This window comes from Tupaia chinensis, unplaced genomic scaffold, assembly GCF_000334495.1.
Source record: "Tupaia chinensis unplaced genomic scaffold, TupChi_1.0 Scaffold000311_2, whole genome shotgun sequence".
Taxonomy (NCBI): Eukaryota; Metazoa; Chordata; class Mammalia; order Scandentia; family Tupaiidae; genus Tupaia; species Tupaia belangeri.
The window spans coordinates 2,477,419-2,491,550 of NW_006159803.1; the positions used below are offsets into that span (position 1 = coordinate 2,477,419).

At 40.8% G+C, this 14,132-nt stretch overlaps 1 pseudogene; it reads left to right on the forward strand.

Annotated features, from left to right (window-relative positions):
- The first annotated feature begins 10,867 nt into the window (after positions 1–10,867).
- Positions 10,868–13,451, forward strand: LOC102469720 (GATOR complex protein MIOS pseudogene; annotated as a pseudogene).
- Positions 13,452–14,132: the final 681 nt, after the last annotated feature.

The following is a 14,132-nucleotide window of genomic DNA, read 5'->3' on the forward strand; positions in this document are numbered from 1 at the left end:
TTGAGTAGCTGTGTAACTCCTCTAAATATGTCTTTCCTTTCTAAAATTTCAGTCGAATCTAGTATCTTTGAAGACAGCCAAAACATTCCAGCTATCTGTGGATATTCAGTGCTAGCTGAAACATTCCAGAACCCTTATTGGAAGTCTGGTAATGAGATAATTACTTCCTGTGTTTGAAATTAACCCCATATTATAGAAAGGGTATCTCTCCCATCTTTTTATTGAAACATTTGCTTACACAATGTGGTCTAGTTTAAGAAGCATCACTGGACACTGTTCAATGTGAAGCATTAATTTGAAAAGATTCCACACTTCTATAAATCACTTTCTATAAAAATAGGCGACAGACCACACCCCTTCTCCTCTTCTCCCATTTCTTTATGAAACTTAGTCACATATATATCAATACAGAGGCCTTTATCTCAAACATTTTATAGTGGTAGAATATTAAAATTAGGGCCAGCCTATGGTCTGTTAGATAATAGAATTGAATCCTACATGGCCAACTGCACAGTTTGAATCCTGGCCCAGGGGGTGCTTAGAAGATACATGGAGGGCAGGGGAACAGCATGCGGCATAGTGGTTAAGGTATTGGACTTCCACATGATCAAGTGTAGTTCCAGTCCCAGACCTGGTGGCTTGAAACTCATGTTGGGTGTGTGTGCATATATGCCTAAAATCCTGAGAGGAAGATGGAGGAGAAGGGGTTGTGGTGCGGCCATCTCCCCTGAGTGGTAATTTCTCACTTTCTCTCTGTCTCTCCAACAAGTACATGCACCCTATAGCAAAAAATATCTCTCTCTCTAAAACAGAGAGACACACTAGAGGCTTGTGTGTGTGTGTGTCCAAAAATCTCAAGAAAATGAAGAAATGGAGGAGAAAAGACTGTGGCATGCCCATGCGCCACGTGGGGTGCATTCTCATTCTCTCTCTGGTGAGTGTACCTAACCTCTGGCAAAATTGAAAATAAATAAATGAATAAAAATTTTAAAATAATATTAAAGCCAAAAGTTGTAAAATATAGCAAAAAGTTTTTGTTGAAGAAAGAATAGCTGCGGGACCAGCAGTTAGCATAATGGCTATGTTGCTGGACTCCCATGTAGTCGACCGCGGTTCAAGTCCTGGACCTGGCGGCTTAAACTCACACCGGGCACATGTGCGTGCGTGCCCAAGATCCCAAGAGGAGAATGGAGGAGAAGGGATTGCAGCATGGCCATCCCCCCTGGGGGGTGATTTCTCATTTCTATCTCTCTGTCTCTCTCCGTCTTTCTGGTAAGCGCACGCACCCTCTAGTGAAAAGCTCTCAAAAAAAAAAAAAAAAAAAAGAAAGAAAGAAAAGAAAAGAAAGAATAGCTGGAATCTATTTTCACTTAGCCAAGAATCCTAACAGCTTTAAGGTAACTCAAGCTTTAAGGTAACTCAGCCAAACAAAACTCAAATAAAATTGATTGTATTTTTTCATTATAAGACATTACAATAAAGGGTTATAATCGTTTGTAAACAAAATAATATGGTAATTTAAAACAACTCATATTACAAGACTAAGGTTTTGGTTTTGGTTTTGGTTTTTTGTTTTTTGTTTTTTGTTTTTGTTTTTTTTTTTTTTTGAGAGGTTTTTGCTATAGGGTGCATGCACTCGCCAGAAAGACAGAGAGAGAAAGAGAGATAGAAAGCGAGAAATCCCCCCCCACCCGGGGGGATGGCCATGCCGCAATCCCTTATCCTCCATTCTCTAAAAATCTTGGGCACGTACACACACGCCCGGCATGAGTTTAAGCCACTGGGTCTGGGACTTGAACTGCGGTCGGTTACGTGGGAGTTCAGCGACATAGCCATTATGCTAACTGCTGGTCCCAGACTACGTTTTTGTTTTTTGATGGGCACACAAATAGAAAAAGAACTTCTAATACTTTTTTTTTCAAATTGTCATTATTAATATGCAAAAGAATATTTGATAACTTTGAATTATAAATAAAAATGGGCACTTGCCAAAATTTACGTCCTGTTGTCACATACTAACACTTCATTTTATCCCACCTGAGATATTCCTTCATATCTCTCTTCACAGATGAGTGGCCCTGGTCCGTACTGCTAGGTCTGAACAACTGGGATTGCTTCGCCTTTTCACTTTAAATAGAAAGGATGTCCCCTTATTTTTTAAAAAAATTTTAAATGTTTTTGCCATAGGGCATGTGCACTAGCCAGAGAGGAGACAGACAGTGACAGGGAAAGTGAGAAATCATCCCCCAGTGGGGACGGCCACACCACAATCCCTTCTCTATTCTCCTCCTGGGATTTTTGAGCACACGTGCACTTGTGCCCGGTGTAATTCTCAAGCTGCCAGGTCCAGTACTCAAACTGTGGTTGGTCGTGTGGGAGTCCGGTGCTATACCCACCATGCCACCTGCTGGCCCTAGGCTGTTCCTTTATTATGGAGAATTAACTTACAGATTAAATAAAGCTTTAGCCCAATGTCCATATCAACCATTATGGTATCAGAATAAGTATATCTGTAACATTAAAGCTACCAGGAAAAAAAATGGAAGAGAAGATGGAACCATGTACAGAGGCTCCCAAAGGAAATATATTTATTTCAGAATACACATCTTTCCAAGTAAAATAATTCTTTATGGCTCAGAGACTAATAATCAATCACATTAAATGTCAGAGATGTGATCTTTCATAAGTGACATTCAAAATGAACTGGTCCAGAACCAGCCTTAAATACAGTGACATATGGTATAATGCTTAATGCATCTCAAGTTGGCAGCTTCTCAAATTGCATATGGCTAGCTCTCATTTCCAAAACCAAGATTTGATAGTATTATCATATGTGACCAAGTCAACTCTTACAAGTTCAGCTTCCAGCTTATTCTGCTGGTCTGCAGTATAAATGTGATTGCAATCATTCTAACAGGGTGAGGTGCAGATGAGAGTCATGACTTACCAAAAGCATGTTGCAATGTCACCTGTGTAGCTCTTTCATTCACAGCGAAATCTCAAAATTGATTTAAGACACTATGAATGCCTTGTCATTCTGGAAAAGCTCAATAGCAGCACAGCAAAGGACAGGAGCACCTTGCATGTTGAATTGTCAAATAATCAATATAAAACCTCTGGCTATCTTAAAAGTTTGCTGTTGTGAAGGCAGCTGAGCTTAGGACTTGGCAGGGCGTGTGGAACTGTGTAGATTGTGGGTTTAACTATGCATGTCATCATTGTCAACACAGCATGTGTAGAAAATAGATTTTTTTCTCCATGTCCTTTCTGAGGCTACATCAGACAAATATAAATTAGGTAAGTGGTTGGAACAGAGGCAACTCAGTGAGATCTGGATCAGATAGTACAGGTTGGAGTCTGTGAACAAGGCCCTCAGACTAGTATCTCCTTAAGCAGACCCTGGGTGGATTTGCTGCTGATGCTAAGAAAACTCATTTTTCACTTTACTTGCCCAGGGAAAAAGTAACAAAGTTATGAACTTTTAAAATTTGAGGTCTGAAGTGAAGACTTCTGTTCTGATTTGGTGTAGCCCGACTGCCAGGAAAAGGGTGAGGAGCAAATGGAGATATGATTTGGAAAAAAAAACTATGGATTTTTTTTAAAAGAATTATTTTAACTTTATGTATTTATTTTAATTTGGCCAGAGAGGGACAGAATGAGAAAGAGAGAGAGAGGTAAAGTGAGAAAGCAAACCACCAGGTCCAGGACGCTTCTCAAATTGCATATGGCTAGCTCTCATTTCCAAAACCAAGATTTGATAGTATTATCATATGTGACCAAGTCAACTCTTACAAGTTCAGCTTCCAGCTTATTCTGCTGGTCTGCAGTATAAATGTGATTGCAATCATTCTAACAGGGTGAGGTGCAGATGAGAGTCATGACTTACCAAAAGCATGTTGCAATGTCACCTGTGTAGCTCTTTCATTCACAGCGAAATCTCAAAATTGATTTAAGACACTATGAATGCCTTGTCATTCTGGAAAAGCTCAATAGCAGCACAGCAAAGGACAGGAGCACCTTGCATGTTGAATTGTCAAATAATCAATATAAAACCTCTGGCTATCTTAAAAGTTTGCTGTTGTGAAGGCAGCTGAGCTTAGGACTTGGCAGGGCGTGTGGAACTGTGTAGATTGTGGGTTTAACTATGCATGTCATCATTGTCAACACAGCATGTGTAGAAAATAGATTTTTTTCTCCATGTCCTTTCTGAGGCTACATCAGACAAATATAAATTAGGTAAGTGGTTGGAACAGAGGCAACTCAGTGAGATCTGGATCAGATAGTACAGGTTGGAGTCTGTGAACAAGGCCCTCAGACTAGTATCTCCTTAAGCAGACCCTGGGTGGATTTGCTGCTGATGCTAAGAAAACTCATTTTTCACTTTACTTGCCCAGGGAAAAAGTAACAAAGTTATGAACTTTTAAAATTTGAGGTCTGAAGTGAAGACTTCTGTTCTGATTTGGTGTAGCCCGACTGCCAGGAAAAGGGTGAGGAGCAAATGGAGATATGATTTGGAAAAAAAAACTATGGATTTTTTTTAAAAGAATTATTTTAACTTTATGTATTTATTTTAATTTGGCCAGAGAGGGACAGAATGAGAAAGAGAGAGAGAGGTAAAGTGAGAAAGCAAACCACCAGGTCCAGGACTCAAACTGCGGTTGGCCATGTGGGGAGTCCAATGCCCTTAACCACACCACACCACGTGCCAGCTCCTAGACCTATGTTTACAGTTTCTAAAGTTATTAAAATTTGAATGATAATCCAGCATCTTCTTTGAAAATATGTCAAGATAAAACTTTGTATACAAGTTGGGACCAGCAGTTGGCATAATGGCTATGTCACTGGACTCCTATGTAGTAGACCACGGTTCGAGTCTTGGACCCGGTGGCTTAAACTCACACCGGGTATGTGTGCATGCATGCCCAAGATCCCGAGAGGAGAATGGAGGAGAAGGGATTGCGGTGTGGCCATTCCCCCTGTGGGGGGGTGATTTCTCACTTTCTGTCTCTGTCTTTTTGGCGAGTGTACACACCCTATACTGGAAAAAAAAAAAAACTCTCAAAAAAAAAAAACCCAACTTTGTATACAGTTAATATATTATTTAAACTTAGGTTTGAAAAAGTTAAACTTGTAAAGAGTTGCAGGCAGAGTCTGAATTTTTAAGTATAAAGAGGCAAACCTGGAGCCACCTCATAGCCTAGTAATTAAGAAAGCCAAATCCCACATGGTCAACCATTGTTCAAGTCTTGGCCTCAGTAGGTTGAAAAATATACCAGGCACATTTATGTGCATGCCCAAAATCTCAACAGGAGAAGAAATAGATGAGAAGAAACTATTGCATGACCATTCCCTATCAGGGTGTGCTTTCTGCCTCTGCCTCTCCCTCTCTCTCTCTCTCTCTCTCTCTCTCTCTCTCTCTCTCTCTTTCTCTTTTTCTCTGTCTCTTTGGTGAGTGTATGCACCCTCAGGCAATTAAAACAAAACAAAACAAGGGCCAGCAGGTGGCATGGGGAGTTAAAGCCACTGGATTCCCACATGGTTGACCATAGTTCAAGTCCTGGACCTGGCAGCTTGCTTTCTCGCTTTCCCTTTTTCTCTCTCTCTCTGTCCTTCTCTGGTCAAATTGAAAAAAAGAAAAAAATAGTAATAGTAATAATAATAATAATAAATAAAATTAAATAAATCTTTCTTTTTTTTAGAGGTTTTTGCTATAGGGCACGTGCGCTCGCCAGAAAGACAGAGAGTGACAGACAGAGAGAAAGCGAGAAATCACCCCCCCACAGGGGGAATGGCCACACCGCAATCCCTTCTCCTCCATTCCCAGAGAGAGAACTGAGAAGGGATGGGGGCACGGGGGGAGAGGGGGGGAGTGGGAGTATAGACAAGAACTTTCCCTGGAGGGATGCAGAGAAGAAAGTTTGTAGTTCAAGGGAATGGGGATAAGAATTCTGTGACCTTGGGACCAGCAGTTAGTGTAATGGCTATGTTGCTGGACTCCCATGTAGTCGACCACGGTTCGAGTCTTGGACCTGGTGGCTTACACTCATGCCGGGTGCATGTGTGTGTGTGCCCAAGATCCCAAGAGGAGAATGGAGGAGAAGGGACTGTAGCATGGCCATCCCCCCTGAGGGGTGATTTCTTGCTTTCTCTCTCTGTCTTTCTGGCAAGCGCATGCACCCTATAGCAAAAACCTCTCTCAAAAAAAAAGAATTCTGTGATCTCTCTGAGGAAGTGGAAATGTGTGAACTCAGGCCAACCAGTGCCCAAATTCTTGATAACATTAGAGGTATAAATCTGGGGACTGGTGTGTGAAGATGTTGTAGATTAGTGGGTCTCAAAATTCAGTGAGATGAATAATCATCTGAGGAGCTGGTTTAAGATGTAGCAAGCCAGTCTCTATTCACAGAGATTTCCTTTCAGAAAGTTTGGAGTTTGTTGAGGAATCTATAATTGTGTATTTAGGATATTGTAATTCAAGGAAGCCCTTGTATTTCAAGAAATACACTGTATTCTTCAGGAGCAAAGGAATCTGCAAAAGAATCTATCCCTTTCCCTGCTTAAAAAAAAGTGTGTGTGTGGGGGGGTAATATGGTGGTTAAGAGGCTGGACTTCCACATGACCAACCACAGCTCAACACCTGGTGGTTTGAAACTCATGCCAAGCATATGTGCATGCATACCCCAAATCCCAAGGGGATAATGAAGGAGAAGGGACTGTAGCATGGCCACTCTCCCTAATCTCCACAGATAACACTGACGCACTGAAAACCGTTCATCGACCACTGATACTCTCTTTTTCCCTCTTTCTATCTCTCTCTGGAGAGCACATAGAACCTATGGCAAAAAAATAATCAAAAAAACTCAACATTTACCAAATACTGTCTCATTCCTCTAAAAAGAAGTAGTACTGAAATAGTAGCAGTAGGAATGCCACCAACCACCCCCAATTGGAAAACCGATTTTTAGGATCCACTATGTACCAAGTATTGTAAACATTTTATTTTTGTTACAGTAAAACTATTACTTATTGAGCATTTAGTAATTGCTAGGTTGTGCTAAGAGCTTTGCAAATATTATCTAATTCAGCACAGTGATCCTATGAAGAAAGTATTAGTCTCTATTTTTATAACTAAGGAAATTAAAGCTCCCCAAAGTTCAGTACTTTGTCTGAGGTCACATATTAGTAAGGAAAATATAGTCTGTGACTCCAAGGATCACACATTTTCCAATGCATTATTTTAAATGATCTAATGAGGGAGAGATGAAAACTACCATGTGACAAATTCTTGGAAGTGTGTATAACTGGCTAATGCTGTAGATGGAGCTGTCATTTCCACTTAATCTTCACAGATAACACTGACACACTGAAAACAGCTCAGCAGCCATTGATATTCTCCTCTCTTATTATACACTGCTCTGTAGACTGACAAGGAAAAGATGATTCCAAGGCTTGTTTCAAACGCCTAGGAAATGGAGAACTGTTCAAGCTGAACATCTCCTATGACTGAGCATAGAGCAATCCTAGGAGGCCACTAACATACACCAGACGTAGGCCCTGTCCTCTGGCATCACTTACCAGACAGTGCAGGGGGCAGCTGTTATTGGGAAGAGCTCTATCTGATCCCAGAGAAAGAGAACTGGATTTAACTCTCAGCTCTGTGTTTTAGGACTGTTCACCTTTCCTTTCTGAGCCTCAGTCTTCTCACCTTTAAGGCATAAAAAATTATACTAAATACTTCATAAGATAAAAGGCAATTAAATACAATAGAATATGTGAAAGGTCTTAACACAGAGTAGATATGCAATAAGATTTGTTTAAATATGAAATTCGATTCTACCTTTTTGCAGCTTAAAAAATGGAAATTTCTTGACTATCACCTTGTTTGGAGATGAACTTGAAAATACGCTCAACACATTGGGCTTTGATGAGTAATTCATAAACATTGTCAAATTGTTCAGGGTGGTGATAGAGATAGATCAAAAGAAGCAAGCATCATGAATATTTCATTAAGAAGCAAGCTGCCTTTGGAAAAGCTGTTTCAACAGCCTAAAGTTTACAAAGAAGTTTGGTTGGCTCATTAATGAAATAGAACTTCTAGAACTAGAACTTTTTTTATGTCTCCTTTTTATTATACTGTGGTGAACACAGTTCATGTACCTTGTCATATGGGGTTGTCTGAAAAGTCATGACATATTTTGCATTTAAAAAAAATGAAAAATACATCATGACTTTTCCAATAACATAATTGAAATGGCTTCCTGTCTATTCTAAAGGTTTTTATAGCTAGTCAAGCATTCAGTGATGGATTCAGCAGATACATACCTAATAATGATGAAGAACCAGCTAGGAACTAACATGAAGCATTGAAGAGAGCCTCACAGGTAACAAACAACATGAAAAACACACACAAACCAATACAACGTAAGTGCTATGGGCGGACCGATCTGAGGCCCAAAGGAGGAAGTTATCGAGAGATAAGTCCAAGTGGTAATAACATTTAAAGGCAATGTTAATAAATGAACAGGAGTTAGCCAGAAAAAGCAAGAGAGGGAAGTTCAGGCAAAATGATTAGCTATTTAAGATCACTGCAAACCTGAAAACTACAAATAGTAAGGAGTGGTTGGAAATGACAGTGAAGATGAGAACAGGCAAACAGAAGAGAAGCTACAGATAAACATGGAACAACTAAAAAGGATCTTCAATGTCCAAAATAAAATAAAAAAATAAAGAGTTACTTATTTAATTTTATTTATTTTTATTATTTCTTAATTTGGCCAGAGAGAAAGAAAGGGAAAGTGAGAAAGTACGCTACCAGGTCCAGGCCTCGAGCCACAGTCAGCATGTGGGATCTAGTGCCTTAACCATCACGCCACCTGCCGGCCCCTACAAAATTTGACACATTCTGAAAATGAGAAAATATATCTGGGATAGATAACAAATTATAGGAAAAGGAAACAGGACCAGTTTAGCTTATTCTGTTGCTAGCTATTAATATGAAAACTTTCTGGGGTATAGTAGGCATTCAGGACAGGATTTCATCAGGCAGGTTACAAATAATCCCCATCTGCTGAGCAAAGCTTTAGGGAGGTCATATAGGAATGGCACAGATCATGCACCAAAATGGCTGTGGGAGGGGGTGGCCCTATAATCTAGTGGTTAAGGGAGTCAGATCCCACTTAGTCAACCGTGGTTCTAATCCTGGCTCTGGTGGCTTAAAAAACACACTGGGCACACTCTGCATAAGAGCCCAACAGGATGAGAAATGGAGGAGAAGGGATTGTGGGATGACCACCCTCCTTGGAGGTAGGCTTTCTCCTCCCTGCTTACTCTATATCTCTCCCTGGCACAAGCACACTCCCTCTAGCAGTTAAAGAAAAAAAAAAAAGGCTGTGTGGACAGGCGGAACAGGATAGAAGCATGCTCCAGTGGAGCAAAAGGAACAGCAAAATGGATAAAAATACGGTGTTTCAAAAGATGTCCAATTTAACAATGAGTTCAGGGAAGACAGACAAGAAAGTCTACATCAGTACTGCAACATATCATTTCTTCTTATTATTCAAATGACTGGCTGGCATTGTAAGGAGGGCAGCGCAACCCTAAGACACGTCAGGATCTTGGCATTTCAGGACTCATGGCAAGAAAAGGAGAACATTACCCAAAAAGGTTGCTCAAAACAGTGGCATGATGAGACCAGCAATTGGCGTAATGGCTATGTCACTGGACTCCCATGTATTCGACCGCGGTTCAAGTCCCAAATCCGGTGGCTTAAGCTCATGCTGGGCGCGGGCGTGCATGCCCAAGATCCCAAGAGGAGAATGGAGAGGGGATTGCAGCATGGCCACCCCACCCCTCCGGGGGAGGCTAATTTCTCACTTTCTGTCTCTCTGTCTCTCTCTGGTGAGTGCATGCGCCCTGTAGCAAAAACCTCTCAAAAAAAAAAAAAAAAAAAGGAATGGCATGGTAAAGCGAGGGCACTCACCTGACTGCTGTGGATACAAGCAGCCGCGTGTTCCGAAGCCCAGTGTCTAAACTCTAGCCGCAGGCGTGGTACACACAATTCTTAGTGAGAAGAGGTTCTTTCCCGAGGGTGAGGTGCAGCTTCCGGGCTGCCCCACCTGGCCCGCTTCCGGGTTGCCCCACCTGGCCCGCTTCCGGCTGCAGCGCAGAGCCGGGGACCTTCAAGCCGGAAGTGTCTGTGCTGCGGCTGTGTGACCACCTCCATGAGAGGATAGGCCCTACTCAGCATACCTCTAATTAAGAGGTTTAGGAGAGTATCTGTTACTGACGTCCCAGTGATGATCTCAGAGTCCACACAGCCTTCCTGTGCTGAGAAACCACTGATGGGAGGTGAACACTTGTTAAACTTGAAGATTTTCAGTGAATGGACCTGACTGAACTCTCCAACACATCAATAAACACGACTGGTACCAAGCCTGGTGGTTGGCAGGCACCGCACAAGTAGATAGATTTCTTGTCTGTGACTCAGAACTGAGCCTTTATCATGTAGAATCTGCCGTGGATTAACTCAAAGCTGGATCTTTAGGTTTACAGAAGACTACAGCTACAATCAATAGTATCAATAAATTCAGGTGAACTCTATATGAAATGTGTTGGCTGGTATCTGAATTTTAACCCTGAATGTCTGCTAGCAGTTGGACAAGCAAATTGTTGAGTTACAAGTGTTGATCAAGTCATAACTCAAAGTTCAAAGATCATGGGCCAGCAGGTAGTGTGAAGGTTAAGGCAGCTGGATCCCACATAGCTAATGATGTGGTTTGAGTCTCAGATCCAGTAGCTTGAAAATCATGCTGGGGACATGTGTGTGTGCCCAAAAATCCTGAAAGGAGAATAGAGAAGGTGACTGCTCTTTGAATTAGGACAGAAAGATGCTTGTTTTTCATTTTATTGCCTTCCAGGAGACCAGAAACTTCACCTTGCTTGTAATGCATTGTAACCTAGTCACATTTGATCTTCAGAATGCAAACCAAAAGACATTTGTAAATCAAAAGCTGTTCGGGGGTGACAGTAGACTCATACTTCCACAATTGTAAAGCTTTCTTCTATGAAAGTTAGGTTGCAATATGGGATGTTAGAAAATTTGAGAAGCCAGCTTTGACTCTGACTAAGCAATCAGAGCCCTTAACAAAAGGAGTATGGTGTTCAGCTAGGACTGGCTTGCTTGCCACTTTCACAAGGGATAGTAATGTACACCCACTCCCATTGGGGATGAAACTGAACCCACGTTAAGGAAGCAAAATGAACGATTACATTGCTTCCTTCACATGGCGTCCAACAAGTCACAATTGAATGTTAGTTGCAACTCCAAACACTTCAAATACCTGATTTCACTGTTTTTGAAAGGATATCTCTTGCCTGGACTCCAATTACATCTTTAATGTGGGCTTATGGCCATTTGTATAATGTGCAGGAAAAGGAAGCACTAATTCTTTAGAAAAAGGTAGAATAAAGATGAACCTTCAGGTTTTATAAGGTATGGACTTGATACAGAGCAGGTGTGGAGAAACCACATTTTAGCTGGAAATACAGCTAAAATACAGCTCAAGTCGCGCAGGTATACCCTGCACTTTATGAAGCAACATACAGAAGATCTGACTCAGAAATCTCCAGGCAGCGAAGAATTGTTGGCTAATGCAGGATTAAATCAATTGTAAAATCATCTTTGGGAATGGCAGAATGCAGCAGACATAATTGGTGTAGGTTGGATAAGCAAACTGATATTCAAAATTTAAATGAATGAGACTTCTAGCCTTATAATTTTGTGAGTGGATAAAGAAAGGTATGGATGTAGATGAGGGGTCATTTTTGAACTCACTTGATTGTGATTTTTTTCCTTTAATTTTTAAATTTCAATTTCTTTTATACATTCAATCACGTGTTACTTAGCTTGCAAACTGAAAATTCCAACATGTGTACATTTCTCACCAGTCCAGTTAACAATACTATAAAGTTATTTTCAATAGATAATAACCTATTTCTTTGTCCCATAAATGACTTGCTTCTCTATTTTTCTCCTTAATGTCCTTCCTCATACTCTACTCCTTCGCCCACCCTCTTCCACACCGCATCTGGTATTCACAACCACTTAGTATGTTTCTATATCCTTTAGTCATTTGATTTCGGCCACAGAGTGCTGACACTCAATATATACTCAAGCTATGAAGGAGAGGCATTGTATGTTTGTGGGGGCTTTTTAAATAATTATTTTATTTAACTTTATTTATTTATTTTAATTTACCAGAGAGGGACAGAGAGAGAGAGTGACAGAGAAAGCAAGAAAACAAGCTGCCAGATCAGGAACTCAAACTACGGTTGACCATGTGGGAGTCCAGCACCCTTACCCACCCACCCACCATCCTGGCCCCCATTTCTGAACTCACTTGTACAAGAAGGAGAATGGGAGAGAGCTGCTGCTGTGGCATTGTTCAACTTGGTATGTGATGAGCAATCCAAATCTTGAATGCAGGGGCATCTTCAGAAAAAGATCTGAATCTCAATGTGGCAATAATGGTTTTATCAGGTTATATGGATGAAAAGAACTCCCTTTGGCAAGAAATGTACAGCATTCTATGATTACAACTGAACAGCCCCATATCTGTGTCATGTGTGCATTTCTAAGCAAAGCAGGATCTTATGATGAAATTTTCAATTAAGACAAAGTTGCAGTACATGATAGACTGGCATTTGCTTGTAAATTCCTCAGTGATACTCAGTTAAATAGATACGTCAAGAAGTTGACTAATGAAATGAAAGAGGCTCCAAATACGGAAGGAATTTTGCTTACAGACCTTACTAAAGAGGGAATGGCGTAATGGAGAATTATAACAATACAAATGAAGATGGTCAAATAGCAAGTTACTGCATGGTATAAGGTTCACCTTTAGATGTTCTTAACAAAGAAAGGATACTTTACTGGATTGAAAATTATAGAAATGTATTAGATGCCTAGAGATTTGGGCACAAGTGAGTTGCATTTGATATTCACAGATGTTGGATCCCAGTGCCAAGCTTTTAGGACAGGTATTTGTGAGTTACAATTTTTTGTGGCAACTCAATCTCCTACACCTGTTCTGCTGTGCCTCATCAGGGCAGAGGTCTCAGTCAGTGTGGTGTGAGTGGCTTGCCCACAAAATGTACAGTCATGAGTGGCCCTGGCTGTTGGAAATCCCTTCCTCCATGTGCACTTTGCCTCATTAATATGGGAACACCTGTTTCTAGCTGTCCTGAAGGACCCAAACTGGACAAAAAAGTAGACTGGAGCAAAGAAAAATATTAGCACATGGTGTCACAACTGCAGGCATGGTGGGCATTCTGGATATATGCTTAACTGATTCAGGGACCATGCAGAGTGTCTCATGTCTGAACATGTGTGTACAAATATGCAGTTAGATGCAATAGGGAATCTGGTACCTGCAGAGACTGTCCAATCATAAAATACTGTCACCTAAAGAGAAACCTTCAAATGAAAGCTTTCTAATAGATGTCTTTCATAGCTCAAAACATACCTCAGAACAAGCTACTCATGGCTTTCCTATAATGGGAGAAGAAATCATTCAATCAGATCAGAAAAAATAACTTTAATAAAAAAGAGGTCCCTGAGGCCAGTAGGTGGCATGGTGGTTAAGGAGCTGGACTCTCACATGGCTAACTATGGTTCAAGACCCAGACCTGGCAGCTTGCTTTCTCACTTTCTCTCTCTCTTTTTGTCTCTCTCTCTGCTAAGCATCTATGCCCTGTGACAAATTTAAAAATGATAATTATAATAAAATTAAATAATTGTTCAAAAAATTTTTACTAAAAGGTCCTTTCCAGTGGTTGAAATATGCCAGAAGTGGTCCAACTTGGAGGACACAGAAATGTGGTCAGAATCTTGAGTTCTGTCTCTGTGTGGCATAACTACTGACAGTGGTTGACCAGACTTATTGAGCCAGATGCTTTAGCCATAATGACGGTCAGATTGATTTAGCAATAATGACAAGGACACTTGAATGTGGAAAATACTAGATGTAATTCTAGCCCCCCAACTGACATTGTTAATGTATGTCCTACCCCTCTGCAAAGGTGACACATAATAGCCTGGAATTGGATCCTATCAGATCTAACCACAGAAAGTT